Below are 14,826 nucleotides of genomic sequence, written 5' to 3'. Positions count from 1 at the left end.
TGGTCTTTTGAAGATCTTGGATCTGTGGCTAAAGAAAGAATCCAGTGAGAGCTTGATGCTGCAATAACTTCTATATCAGACTCTACTGATCTGTCTGAACTGATGACGGAGCTATGTTCAATCCCAAACAACAACAACACACCAATACAAGATGAGTAATCAATGCTTAACATTTACTTAACGTTCCAAAACCGCTTTCCCCCCATTCTTCAATGGTCATGACCCCCACAGAGCAGGTATGATTTGGGTGGTGGATCATCCTCAGTGCTACAGTGACACTGGTGTGGTGGTGGTGTGTTAGTTTGTGTTGTGATGGCATGCGTGGATCAGACACAGCAGGGAAACCAGAGTTTCTAGAAGGTTTTTAAAATATCATACACATTTTAAAAAGTTAAAACTAAAGTAAACTACCATAGGAAGTAAATCCTTGGATTGTGCTGATTCTGATAAATGGCTCACGCTGAAATTGAGACTGATTTTAACTCCGCGGCAAGTTGCAGAAAGCTTGTAAACGTACAGGAAGTGATGTAAAGACATATTACGCTGACAAAGCTTCCATTGTGCACTGGTCTGGCTCTTTGTTCCATAGATTTTTGGACATGTGAAATGTTTTCCACAAGACGTGTGTGTGTGTGTGTGTGTGTGTGTGTGTGTGTGTGTGTGAGTGTGAGAGAGAGAGAGAGAGAGAGAGAGAGAGAGAGAGAGAGAGAGAGAGAGAGAGAGAGAATAAGGATGAGGACTAATTTTCCACTGTATTTTTTTTTCTTGACATTTTCTCCAGGACTCTGTGCCAAACACAAGACAAAATGGACGCCCTCCATCTCCCCATCACAGACTGAGACACTGATGAGTGTCCAGCAAATACCAGCATACTTTCAGCAAAGTAGACGAAGCTAAATAATTGTAGTGGACACTGGGCAGAACTGGTGATGTCACCTCCGGATAACGATGGAACAGTGACCTAAGGATAGGGTTCAGTTTTACAGCTGTGAGAGGGGGTTTATGGGTTTATAGGTGGAGCTGGGGACAGGGAACAAATTGGAATTAATATTTCTGTGATATATGTCACACTTTACAACATGGTTAGATTGACCCATTAGTACCATGTGTTATGGTGCCTTCAACCACAACCACTAACATCTTAATGCTGACTCTTACCCTCACTTTAACCCTGTTGCCTCTATTCCCATTGCCTTTAACTGGTCTGTATAATGAAAATGAAGAGAAGTCCCCTAAAACCCACCCTCCCAACACACACACACTTTTATTCTTGTGTCCTGACAGTGAGAATGCCTGAGCCAGTCACGCCGCCTGCTAAAGTGTTTTGACATGAATTTATACAATTCACAATAATCAAATATTTCAGAGTTTGGAGCGGGGCTCAGCAGCAGAAGGCAGTCATTATTCTCCAACAGTTTGGATTCGGATACTGGGCTTTATGGAATGTCAACTGTATTCTGTGATTGGGTGAGTGACTGGGTGAGTGTGTGAAACTGTCCACAGGTATGATTGTGTGAGTGTGTGAGACTTTCCTCAAGTGTGAGTGTGTGAAGCTGTCCACTGGTGTGAGTGACTGGGTGAGTGTGCAGGACTGATTGAGTGTGTGAAACTGTCCTCAGGTGTGAGTGTGTGAGTGACTGGGTGAGTGTGTGAAACTGTCCTCAGGTGTGAGTGTGTGAAACTGTCCACAGGTGTGAGTGTGTGAGTGTGCAGGACTGAGTGAGTGTGTGTAACTGTCCTCAGGTGTGAGTGTGTGAAACTGTCCACAGGTGTGAGTGTGTGAGTGTGCAGGACTGAGTGAGTGTGTGTAACTGTCCTCAGGTGTGAGTGTGTGAAACTGTCCTCAGATGTGAGTGACTGGGTGAGTGTGCAGGACTGAGTGAGTGTGTGAAACTGTCCACAGGTGTGAGTGTGTGAGTGTGCAGGACTGAGTGAGTGTGTGTAACTGTCCTCAGGTGTGAGTGTGTGAGTGACTGGGTGAGTGTGTGAAACTGTCCTCAGGTGTGAGTGACTGGGTGAGTGTGCAGGACTGAGTGAGTGTGTGAAACTGTCCTCAGGTGTGAGTGACTGGGTGAGTGTGTGAGTGACTGGGTGAGTGTGCAGGACTGAGTGAGTGTGTGAAACTGTCCTCAGGTGTGAGTGTGTGAGTGACTGGGGGAGTGTGTGAGTGACTGGGTGAGTGTGTGAAACTGTCCTCAGGTATGAGTGACTGGGTGAGTGTGTGAAACTGTCCTCAGGTCTGTGTGTGTGAATGTGTGAGACTTTCCTCAAGTGGGAGTGACTGGGTGAGTGTGTGAAGCTGTCCACTGGTGTGAGTGACTGGGTGAGTGTGAGTGACTGGGTGAGTGTGGTTCAGACAGGTATTGACAATAGAATGAGATGCAATGTTGGCCAAAAAGAGTATGCACCTTAATTACACCTTAATTTCCCAGAACAAACCTGTCCTGTGTTTACTGTCTGTCCGATGCGTGGACATTTCCTCTCACAGAAACGGACTAATCCCAGCCATTTCATAACGCTTCTGTCTGCCTCTGGTGTTCAGGAAAGTGTGAGGCAAAGTTCCAGAAATCTCTCTCTCTCTCCCTTCCTCCTTCCTTCCCTCATTCGCTCTCCCTCCTCACCCTTTCCCCAGCCCTTCATCTGTTCATCTGTGAAAATGGTGCCTGTCCCTGACCACAACACTGGGATCAGCTCTTCAAACGGAGACAGCAAAACCACCTTCAACATACCATTCAATCCAGACTCCTGACGATGACTCTCTCTCTCTCTCTCTCTCTCTCTCTCTCTCTTTCCCGCTCTCTGATGGGGTGGTGGATGGAAAGCGTGTGTATCACACTCTATCTCTTTAATTCTGAAGATGTACTCCTTCCTTCCTGAGACTCCTCCTTAATGTACACGTGGAACTGCTCCCTCTCACTCTCCCTCTTTCGAACAAGCTGTAATTCTCCCTCACTCTCTAATTCTCCAATCTTCCTGCTTTGTCCTCTCTTCGCTCCCCTCTCATTCTCGTACTCGTACTGAATACTGAATTAAAACAGAGGAGTTTTGAACATTTTACATGGTGCTCCACACTGTTGTTTAGAAAAAAGAACAAACGCTGCTGAGCTTTCAGCATCAGACATTTTAAAAGCTCTGTAAAAAAGGAAAAAACATAGAATAGCGAGATCGGCAACAACTTAATATTAGAAAAACAACAAGTGCGCTAGTTGAAATTAATATATATTTTTTTCTCACTCTTTGGGACAGTTTTTTATTTATTATCACTTTCTCTCTCTCTCTCTGTAGAAACAATCTAAGATAGCATTGGTTTAGAATGAATAGCTACAGCCGCACAAACACGGGGCAAGTATACACAGCAAAAACAAAGCGTTCTAGGTGTGTTCCTCAAGTCCGGAGAACCGGAGCCAGTTCTGGAGAGCAGTTTCCCATAAATTCAATGGATTTGACAATTCTGAAGAATTGCAGGTGATGTTGCAACTTGCTGAATCTGGCAACACACACACACATATACACACACACGTCTTCAGAGGAGCTGCACAGCTGTTACAGGCCAGCTGCTGAAACAGTGCAGTTTGATGATGGTGTCAGTGGTTTAATCTGTTCATGTGAAATGACAAGAGAAGGAACATCTCATTTCTGTTTCACCAACAAACATCAAATTCTCCTCCCTCTTCTACAGTTTGTACCACTCTCACGTGCCATTTCATTTGTCCTAGGAGTTATTTCACCAGGATTATGGAGAACAAGTGCTTCACTTCTGTGCTCTTATCGCTTAAAGGCGTAGTTTGCGACTGTAATAAAAAAAAAAAAAATCTGTTTACAAATTCCTGAGAATGTTTCCTCAACATTTGCTGCTCCCAAGTCGGTTTGCTCTGGAAACCAGTCTAATGTGTAAACAAAGCCCTGGTGTCTGTAAATGAGTAAAAAATCTCAGTCCTGTATGCTAGGCTTTCTCTCTCTCTGCTCTTGGCAGAGAAACAGCACCTGGAGGTTTTTAGACAATGGAGAGACTCCAAACACTGAAAAGCAGGAACCAAGATGAGGGTGTTGCTCTATTCCTGCTCCATAAGTGGTTAACACTGACTTATTTTTGCTGTTTCAGATCACTTAAGGTGGAAATGTTTACGAACTGGGGAGACGGCTTACCCACATCCATTTATACATTCATTGGGTGCAAAGTGGAATACACCCTGGAGGGGGCGCCAGTCCTTCGCAGAGCAACACACACTCACTCATTTAGCAGCACACATCTATGGGCACTTTTTGAGTAGCCAATCCACCTACCAACGTGTGTTTTTTGGACCATCGGAGGAAACCCACACAGGCACAGGGAGAACACACCAAACTGCTCCCAGGCTTGATCCCACAACCCCAGGACCCTGGAGTTATATTGCACTCTATTGTAATGACTCTCTTAAATAAGAGAACCCTTCAAGCCTTCTTTATGAAAGGTAATAAATGGTTTTATGTAGAAGCATGTACAGAAAGTTCTTGGTTCTTCAAGGTGATGCAGAATGGGTTGTTGATATTTTTGTGTAGCACCAAAATGGCTATACAATCGTGAACACGTTCTGGTCCTGTAAACATTAACAAAAACATGCTAAATATAGAACCATGTTCTATATTTAAACCATTTCTCCATCAATGTGAAGAAACATTTCACCATGCTAATTAATTTATAAAGAACCATCTCTTGTCCTAAAATACCTTATAAATCAAATATAGACACACACCTTATATATCAAACTACAATGGATTTGAGCAATACGTCAAATCCAAGTCGATAGCATATAATTTAAAGGTGCATTAGGCAGTTTCTCCACAACACCTGTCTGTTATTGTAGTTCTCCTACCCAGCCACCAGATGCCGCAAGACTTGAAACCTGACATTGCACTAGTGCATTAGTCAAGGTGACCTCCAGTGGTTAAGAAGGACAACTACAAAAACACAGAACGCACAAACGCATTTCCCATATACAAGAGTCCCATTCTTTCTTTTGGATTCTCCTTTGTTAACACTAGAATGACTAAAGCTACAACTTACGTAAGGGAAACTCTCAATCCCCTGCTCCCCTGCAGTGAGACCCCAATGTTAATGACCCACAATGCATCTAAACATGGCCCAACAGTATCATTGTGCTTCAATGGACCTGTAGAAAACCAAGGTCATTCCCGTACAGTATTTTTGGCAGTTAACTTTTTTACTTTTCGCAATGTGTGTTCCTATTTGGTTGACTTTTTCTTGCTCAATTCCTTTTTGCATTGGCACAGACTGCGCCGGAGGGCGGAGCCTGCATGGAGCCTCTGGGGCAGTGTGTGTGGAGCCATCCTGTGTAGGTGTTACTGAGAGCAGCTGTGAATAGTCTGCATCACTGTGCCAATGGATGTCTGCCCACTCTCGCTGTTTAAGGGGAAAACTTGGGAATGCGTTTGTGCTGGCGCCGTCAGAGCGGGAGGCACGTTAAGCAACACCACCGTGCTGAGGTCAGTGAGGGCTTTGACTTCATAAAGCAACAGTTTGGCCAAAAATCTAACTTTCCTCAAGTCTTAGCAAACTGCTGTGTCCACTCTGTTAGACGCTCTTACCTCATTGGTCCACCTTGTAGATGTAAAGTCAGAGACAGTAGCTCATTTGTTGCTGTAAAGTTGTGTTGGCTGTCCTCAGGTCCTCTGGTCTAATCAGTGGCAAAGTACTCTGTCCAGAGAACGCCACCCACAGGACATTGCTCATAGGACACTACATGCCCACAGGAATCTGCTCAGAGGACGGTACCCACAGGACATAGGTTGTTGGACTTTTCTCAGTCCAGACACTGAGGGGTTTAAAAACTCCAGCAGCACTCCTGTGTCTGATCCACTCATACCAGCACAACACACACTAACACCACCACAACGTCAGTGTCACTGCAGTGCTGAGTGTCATCCAACACCAAACTCATGACCCTCACAGAGCAGGTATGCGAATTAAAGAACAGGAAAGGGTGATTAAAGTATCCAAAGCAACAGATGGACTATAGTCTGTAACTGCAGAACTACAGAGTGACCGGAGTGGACAGTAAGTGTGGAAAACTTTATGGGTGAATGGTGTTAAGTCAGTTGTCTAGACAAACAAAAAAGGACACAGAAAAATGACCAGTGGAGCCAAACTGACTGCAGTGTCCTGCCTTTTAAGAACCTGATTTTGTCCCGTGGGAAAAACAGTGTCATTAAAAAGCTGTTGTTCAGCAGCTCTGACGTTTGAAGATTTGGAGAGTGTTTCTGTGTCAGACGAAGAGAGAGTGTGTTTTAAACAGGCAGTAGTTGGACAGGCCTTTTGCGCTGTATTGATATTGGCCGAAGCCTCGCTCACTCCCGAGCCCAAAGTATTGTCCGCTCCTGCCTTTCCGTGTTTTCCTTTCATTTATCTCAGCTAAAAATACAAGCTGACATCTCTGTCTGAGAAGCACAGCGCTGAGATCCAGGGCAGAATGTTTTGGGGACAGATGACAGATTTTTGATGTGAGTCATTTGTCAAGGAGATTGCTTTCACACACAGCTTCCATCCGAAAATGAGGAGAGGTGTGTGTCTATATTTGGCCTCATAATAGCATCCATTCTCTTCCGGGAGCTTTGTGGGCAGGTACACAAAAGGAATCCACAGGGACATGTCTCCAAACCTTCTTCAGCGGCGGTCACATAAGGGGGCCATTTTGCAGTTTGCATCGCTCCGTGAAAAAGATCTGAACAGTGTGGTTCTGGAAGTAAAAGCCACATTAATAATCACTGTAGCGATTTTGATAATTATCCATTATGTCTTCTCCAACTGTCATAGACTGGAGGAGATAATAGTGCTCCAGTTAATCAAAAGCACTCTTTGCATATTCCGTTATTTTTATCAGTGCCTCTTTGTCAGGATCGCGCGGCGGACTGACGGAAGCAGACGCACTTGCTAAAACACAGTGACTTTATTGAAACACAAGATAATAATAAATAGACAGACTTAGATAACTTGACATGATATAAGACAGAGAGACTTTGACAGATAGAGAGGGAACAGGACAGAGAAAGTTAGAGGGAGCTAAACAGACAGAGAAACAGACTCAACCTAGACATAGAACTAAATAGACAAACCTGGACACAGAGCTAAACAGAAACCTAAACAGACTGAACAGTAATGACAGACAAGGAGAGACACAAGGAAGAAAACAGACAGAACAAACTGAATCATAGGACAGACAGACTGGCAACGTGACAAAGGAAGCAAAACAACAAGACTGGGAACTGGAATGAAACGAGTACGAGAACGAATGACCGACCAGAGGAAGTGATACAAGGGGACTTAAATACTAAACATAGACGAGACACACCTGAGACAGATAATGAGAGGGCAGGGTAACAAATGAGACACAGAAGAGGAGGCGGAACAAAGGCGGGACTAGGGCAGAGACATGGACAACAACAAACAGAGCCATGTGCTGAGAGAGCACATGGCGGGGAAAACAGACATGACAGGACGAGGGCATGACACTCTTTCAGTTGCATTGTAAAAGTTATGAGAGATAGCCTTATTCCGTATGGTGTTATCTTTTCTAAAGACCCTTGGCTACTCAAGTGTGTAATCACTTGCAGTTTAAATGTAAACTGATATTTGATATATTCTAGAAACTGACCATGTTTTGACCAAGATTTTACCCAGTGCCTATTGTTTTTTCATATATTTTTGAATGTCCTGAATTCTGGCTCCAGAAAGCAAGATAAAACACAGAACCTAGACCAGAACGACAACATTGGAACACTTTATGTGCACAACTACAGTAAGTACAGGTAATTTAAAATAACACCTACAGACACAAACACTGAAGATAAGTATGTGATTAAATAAAGCCACCTGAAAACAGCTTGGGAAACAGGGTGAAAGTGATTCCACAACCAAAGTTGCAGTGTTATTGGTCAAGGATGTGAAATCACATGTCAAAGTTCACCAAGCTTGAACTCTTTTGAGTTTACCTGCAGCATTAAATTCCTTATAGCAGCGAATTCCTTTAAAATTCATAGGATGCTTGTGGAATTTCGCTGACCAATGTGGAGACTTAGATGTTTACTCTCGCTATCCCATAATCCCTATCACCTTCTGGGATCAGGTACACAGTGCGTGTAACATCCAAGCAACCCCTGTGTGAACAGAGCCGGGAATGTTCCGGAGAATCATGCTGTATCTCTTGGCTCTGCTCCCTGTGTAAATCACATGTTGTACAGGCTCCGCCTCCTGCTCCACACGTGCACTGCACAGGCTCCGCCCCCTGCCTGAACCATACTGAACATTTCCAGCTGTGGTGTCATGTGTGAAAGGACGACTCAGGTGTGAAGAGTCTGAAGTTTGTCTGAAGAGGGCAGTGTTGTTTGGGGGACGTGTGGTTGTTATGGGTCCAGGTTCCTCTGTGACTTTTGATCTTTATTCTATTCTATTCTATTTTATATTTCACTATTACATTTGTAGTAGTGAATGGGGATAAAATAAATGGAGGGTGGCCACAAATGTTTGAAGAGTACACTGTGTGTGTGTGTGTTCATCCACTCTCTGCTTTATTTGTGGGTTGCACGGCAACAACCCAAACAGTATCCCTCCCCATTAACCCCTCCCCCTGACCCATCCCCATTCACTCATGTAAATGTGCCATCTGCAGATGACCCACTTAAACACAGACACACACACACATCTGGCCCGAGGAGCTGCATGTCTCTGGGATGTCCAGGTGCTGCTGGTAGTTTGGGAGCTGAGGGAGAATGTTCATATGTTTGTAATCTGTTGTGGCTTTTAACATGTCTCAGAGACACAGTTTTTCAGATCGTGGAATTGTGAGTCAAATCCACAGAGAATTCTCTCTTCCTCTGTGTGTGTGTGTTTGTGTCGTCTTAAAGGACATGTTTGTGATTTTGTACACAGTCCTGGCTCTTTCTCTCTCTCTCTCTCTCTCTCTCTCTCTCTCTCTCTCTCTCGGGGGAGAGACTATGAACATTGAAAAGCATGTGAAGAGATGAGTATGTTGCTCTATTCCTGCTCCATAGGTGGGTAACACCGACTTTACTTTAACTTAAGGTGGATTTGACTCTAAATTCAGGAGAGCGCTAACTGCATGAAAGTAAACGCAGAGCGAAAGCGCTACAAAAATAAACAGGACGAGTTTATTTTTTGTTGAGATGTGGATATTGCTCTATTTTTGCTTCATTAGTGGATAATATTGACTTATTTTTGCTGTATCGGATCACTTAAGGTGGAAATGTCTCCAAACTCAGGAGACAGCTAACTGCATTAGCGAAACGATTTGTAACGAGTTACAAATGAGTTTCTGTGGGGATTCAAACAGTGAAGAAAAACTTACAGACAAGTTACACTTCAGCCACCAACAAGATACAGTCACTTCTTACTCAAACAGACAATTCCACCTTAAAAGATGAGGAGCTTGTGTGAGAACAGTAGAATAATCTACCGTGTTTTTAAGGTTGTCTTTATGCCTTCAGCTGCAGTGGGTTTACATGCAGGTGACACCAAATGTAGAGAAGGCTTTACACTAGATACTGGAACATAGCTGTGAGGATCTGATGGAGTTCAGCCTCATAATCATTAGAAAAGTTCAGGGGCTGATGTTGAGGATTAGTTGTGGATCACATTTACCTCTCCAACTCATCCCAGAAGCATTGGAGCTCCACAGACCCAGAGCTGTGCCTTTTTACACCCCTCTAGCCCATACTTGGCAGTGAGTGTATGCTCATGTGCAGCTGCTCCACGGTGTAGCACAGACTTACTGTGTGTACAGGGGAATGTGTGTGTGTGTGTGTGTGTGCATCTGTTCTTACACACATGTGGCTTTATCTGTGGCCTCTCTCTCTCTCTCTCTCTCTCTCTCGCTCTCTGTCCACTGCAAAAGTCCACCCACTCGACCACAGTTGCTTCCTGTCCACCATCTTCATTATGCACTTTTCCCTCCTCATTCTTCATCCCCCTTTTTTCACTCCTCTGTCTGCTTTCTGGATGGAAGGAGAGAGAGAGAGGGAGCGGGGAGAGATGGACATGGGGCCTGCGATGACATCACCGGCAGTCAGTTCCAGCTCACATCTGGAACCATTTGAGACATGGAACGAGAGAGGGAGAGAGAGAGAGAGAGAGAGAGAGAGAGGGAGGGAAAGAGAGAGGGGGGAGTATTTCTTTTTAAACTTAAGATCTCATTTTTCGAATGCGAGAGATGAAAGCAGCTTGGCTGATAAATAGCTTTAGTAGTTTTAGGAAAAGAGGTAGACATACATTTTTTGAGAGAGCGAGAGACATTTCCACATGAGTAAGTTGTGAAGTCTGGTACTCTGCACTCTGACAGAGGCCCGGTCAATATGCTGAGTCCTCTCTCCTCTTCAGTTCGGGATGAAGTCACGCTCAGACAAAAAGAAACCTTGTGTCTCCGTTTTCGCTGTGTTTTCATTTCTGAACTTTAATCTTAAAATGAGTTTCTAAAAGGATGCACCGACAGAAACGCTGAAGTGTGCCCCAGAACTGTTCACACTGTAGAGTCTTGTTGCTTCTCTGAAGTGACACCGTTTGGAGACGAAAAAAAGTTTGTTTCCGGAACTCTCCACACGATTCCAGATTTGGAGCTGATTGAATTCAAAGCTTCTGGAATGTTCCTGGGTCCCGAAGTCAAGGGGAGGCTGTAGACTGTGTGTGGGGGCTGTATGAGGCGGTGAAGTGTGTGTGTGTGTGGGGGGTGGGGGGGTATCTGACATATGGCTGGAGGAAATCCTGTTTCAGTCGACACATTTTTCCATCCCACCTAGACACACACTCACACACAGTCACGTACCATTGGTTTAAGGGGACATTACACAGACTTTCATTCAGTTTGTGAAGACTTACCTTAACCTTAACTTTCCCTACACTAATCTTAACACATCTTCACCTAAAACATAATGATTTTTGTCCCTGTAAATAAAAAACAAGTCCCCACAATGTCAGCGTGTAAATAGATTTTGATCCCCACAATATGGTCAACATCTAGACCACACACACTCACATTTGTTTATATGAAATGTGGGGACGTTGCATAGATTCCATTAATTTTCTTGGAAAAATCTACCAAACGTAGCCATAACTACCCAGACCTGCTATTTATATTTATTATTTATTAATATTTCAGTGGCGGCACAGGTATTGTCGCAGTCACACAGTCCAGGGACCCACTCTGGGTGACTGTGAGGAGTTTGGTTGATTGGTGACCCAAAAGTGTTCATATTTGTGAGTGTGTGTCGCCCTGCAAAGGACTGGCGCCCCCTCCGGGGTGTGTTCCTTCCTTGCGCCCAGTGATTCTAGGTAGGCTTTGGACTCACTGCGACCCTGAACTGGATCAGCAACTACAGACAAGGAATGAATGAATGAAACCTCTAACACATACCTGTACCTTAACACTAAACCTCTAACACATACCTGTACCTTAAACCTAAACCTCTAACACGTACCTGTACCTTAATCCTAAACCTCTAACACGTACCTGTAACCTAACCCTAACCTCTAACATGTACCTGTACCTTAATCCTAAACTTCTAACACGTACCTGTACCCTAACCCTAAACCTCTAACACATACCTGTACCCTAACCCTAAACCTCTAACATGTACCTGTACCTTAATCCTAAACCTCTAACACGTACCTGTACCCTAACCCTAACCTCTAACATGTACCTGTACCTTAATCATAAACTTCTAACACGTACCTGTACCCTAACCCTAAACCTCTAACATGTACCTGTACCTTAATCCTAAACCTCTAACACGTACCTGTACCCTAACCCTAACCTCTAACATGTACCTGTACCTTAATCCTAAACTTCTAACACGTACCTGTACCCTAACCCTAAACCTCTAACACGTACCTGTACCTTGACCCTAAACCTCTAACACGTACCTGTACCTTAACCCTAAACCTCTAACACGTACCTGTACCCTAACCCTAAACCTCTAACACATACCTCTACCCTAACCCTAAACCTCTAACAGGTAACTGTACCCTAACCCTAAACCTCTAACAGATACCTGTACCTTAACCCTAAACCCCTAAGACATACCTGTACCCTAACCCTAAACCTCTAACACGTACCTGTACCCTAACCCTAAACCTCTAACAGATACCTGTACCTTAACCCTAAACCTCTAACACATACCTGTACCTTAACCCTAAACCTCTAACACGTACCTCTACCCTAACCCTAAACTTCTAACAGGTAACTGTACCCTAACCCTAAACCTCTAACAGATACCTGTACCTTAACCCTAAACCTCTAACACATACCTGTACCCTAACCCTAAACCTCTAACACGTACCTGTACCCTAACCCTAAACTTCTAACACGTACCTGTACCCTAACCCTAAACCTCTAACAGATACCTGTACCTTAACCCTAAACCTCTAACACGTACCGGTACCCTAACCCTAAACCTCTAATACGTACCTGTACCTTAATTCTAAACCTCTAACACGTACCTGTACCTTAATCCTAAACCTCTAACACGTACCTGTAACCTAACCCTAAACCTCTAACACGTACCTCTGCCCTAGCCCTAAACCTCTAACACGTACCTGTACCCTAACCCTAAACCTCTAACACGTACCTGTACCCTAACCCTAAACATCTAACACGTACCTGTACCCTAACCCTAAACCTCTAACACGTACCTGTACCCTAACCCTAAACCTCTAACACGTACCTCTACCCTAACCCGTAAACCTCTAACAGGTACCTGTACCCTAACCCTAAACCTCTAACACGTACCTGTACCATAACCCTAAACCTCTAACACATAACTGTGCCCTAACCCTAAACCTCTAACACGTACCTGTACCCTAACCCTAAACCTCTAACACGTACCTCTACCCTAACCCGTAAACCTCTAACAGGTGCCTGTACCTTAACCCTAAACCTCTAACACATACCTGTGCCCTAACCCTAAACTTAAACCTGACCTTACCACATCTTCCCCTTAAAATGAAATGATTTAAACAAACTGGCCCCCACATGGATGAGTGTGTGTGTGTGTGTTTGTGTGATTCTGTTGTAACCAACGTGGCATAAATCTGGCACTCAAACACACACATACACACACACGCACAAACATTCTCACGCTGAAACACCATTCGACGCCCATTTGGAATCCATTAAACTCAAGGCTGTCCAATATCCTCAGTTCCACTTACTGCATCCACTTTCACAGACGGGTCCAGACGCGCTTCCCTGGAACAAACCTGGCTCTGAATCAGAGCCAAATGAAGTCGAAGGATCAGACACTGATGAGTCATGCAGGATTTGGTCCTGAGGTTATTCCCCCTCTCTATCTCTCTCTCTCTCTCTCTCTGTATCACTCCCTCTCTCTCTCTCTCTCTCTCTAACTGTACGAGTGTGCTTCCAGTAGAAGCTCTATACTCTTCACCTCCTGTGAGTTGTAGGGTTCGTATGGGGAGCAGGCAATGACCACATTGTCATACTTCTAATAAACACAAGGGGGCAGATCACACTGTCCATAACAATAATGGGAACAAATCTCTGCTGCGCTCTCCCTCTCATTTCCTACATCCTCCACAATGCACTCTGTTTTGGGAACTCTCCATAGTTCATTCATTAAGAAAAAAAAAGGTCTGTCATCTTAAAAGTGTTATTTTTGTGTTTTTAATCATTTTTTATACATTTGTGTATTTTATCATACGTCCACCCCCTCCTCCTAGGGCTTAGAGGAGATGATTGGGGTTAGGAGGTTTATGGAGTGAAGATAGAGGCTAAAAGATAGAAAGAGCGAGAGCACTGCACTTGTGTGTGTTTGAGAGAGAGAGAGAGAGAGAGAGAGAGAGAGAGAGAGAGAGAGAGAGAGGAGCAAGGGGGTGAACAAGTTGAATAAATTTGGCATGCAGTCATAAGCTGCACATATGGAATGATGGATAAACCAAAGCCACATCTTCCTGCCCCACATCCCCCACCGCTCTCTTGCCTTCCATTTTTTTTTCTTTATGTCTTTCTACATGCCCTGTTCCTTTTGGGTCAGTTTGGTCCAACCCCCATTCTCCCCATCCCCGCCCACCCTCTCTCTCTCTCTTTCACACACACACACACACACACACACACATTTTTGAAGCTGTTTAATAATAGGGAAGAGAAAGAGTGGAAGAAGTGATGAATCCCAGACAACAACAAATGTAAAGGAGCTTGTGCTTCATCCAAAAAAAATTCTGATGATGGCCTAATGTGAGAACACCGTCTCTACAGAAAGAGAGAGAGAGAGAGAGAGAGAGAGAGAGAGAGAGAGAGAGAGAGAGAGATGAAATGGGAAAAGAGTGTCTAAGAGAAGGAAAGAACGGTGAATGTGGAAACCAAAATGAGTCTGCCAATCATGTTCAGTTCGAAAGGGGTGTGAGTGTGTGTGTGTCTGAGGTCAGCTGTGACTCAGTGTTTGATGGGGAAAACGTGAGCGAAGGCTTTGGCTTCACCAAGAGCCTCCGCTGAGATCTCTGTTTACATGTGGTGTATGAACGTGTTAGTGAGGGAGAAGCTCGGAGGATAAAGCACTCTCTCTCTCTCTCTCTCTCTCTCTCTCTCTCTCTCTCTCTCTCTCTCTCTCACACACACACACACACACACACAGAGCCCATGGATTATGAATATAATGGGATGATAGAGTCCTGTTTCCATGTTCACTGTTCTTTCCTTTAATCAAGCTCTTGCTGTCAACGCAGCATCATTAGGGTTCAACACGCTTGGAGGAGAACACTCACTGCCCACTGATAGCATTGTGCTGCCAGGATGAGGGTGAGGAAGTAAA

Source organism: Hoplias malabaricus, chromosome 15 (genome assembly GCF_029633855.1).
Source record: "Hoplias malabaricus isolate fHopMal1 chromosome 15, fHopMal1.hap1, whole genome shotgun sequence".
Classification (NCBI taxonomy): domain Eukaryota; kingdom Metazoa; phylum Chordata; class Actinopteri; order Characiformes; family Erythrinidae; genus Hoplias; species Hoplias malabaricus.
Note: the sequence above shows the minus strand (reverse complement) of the source record.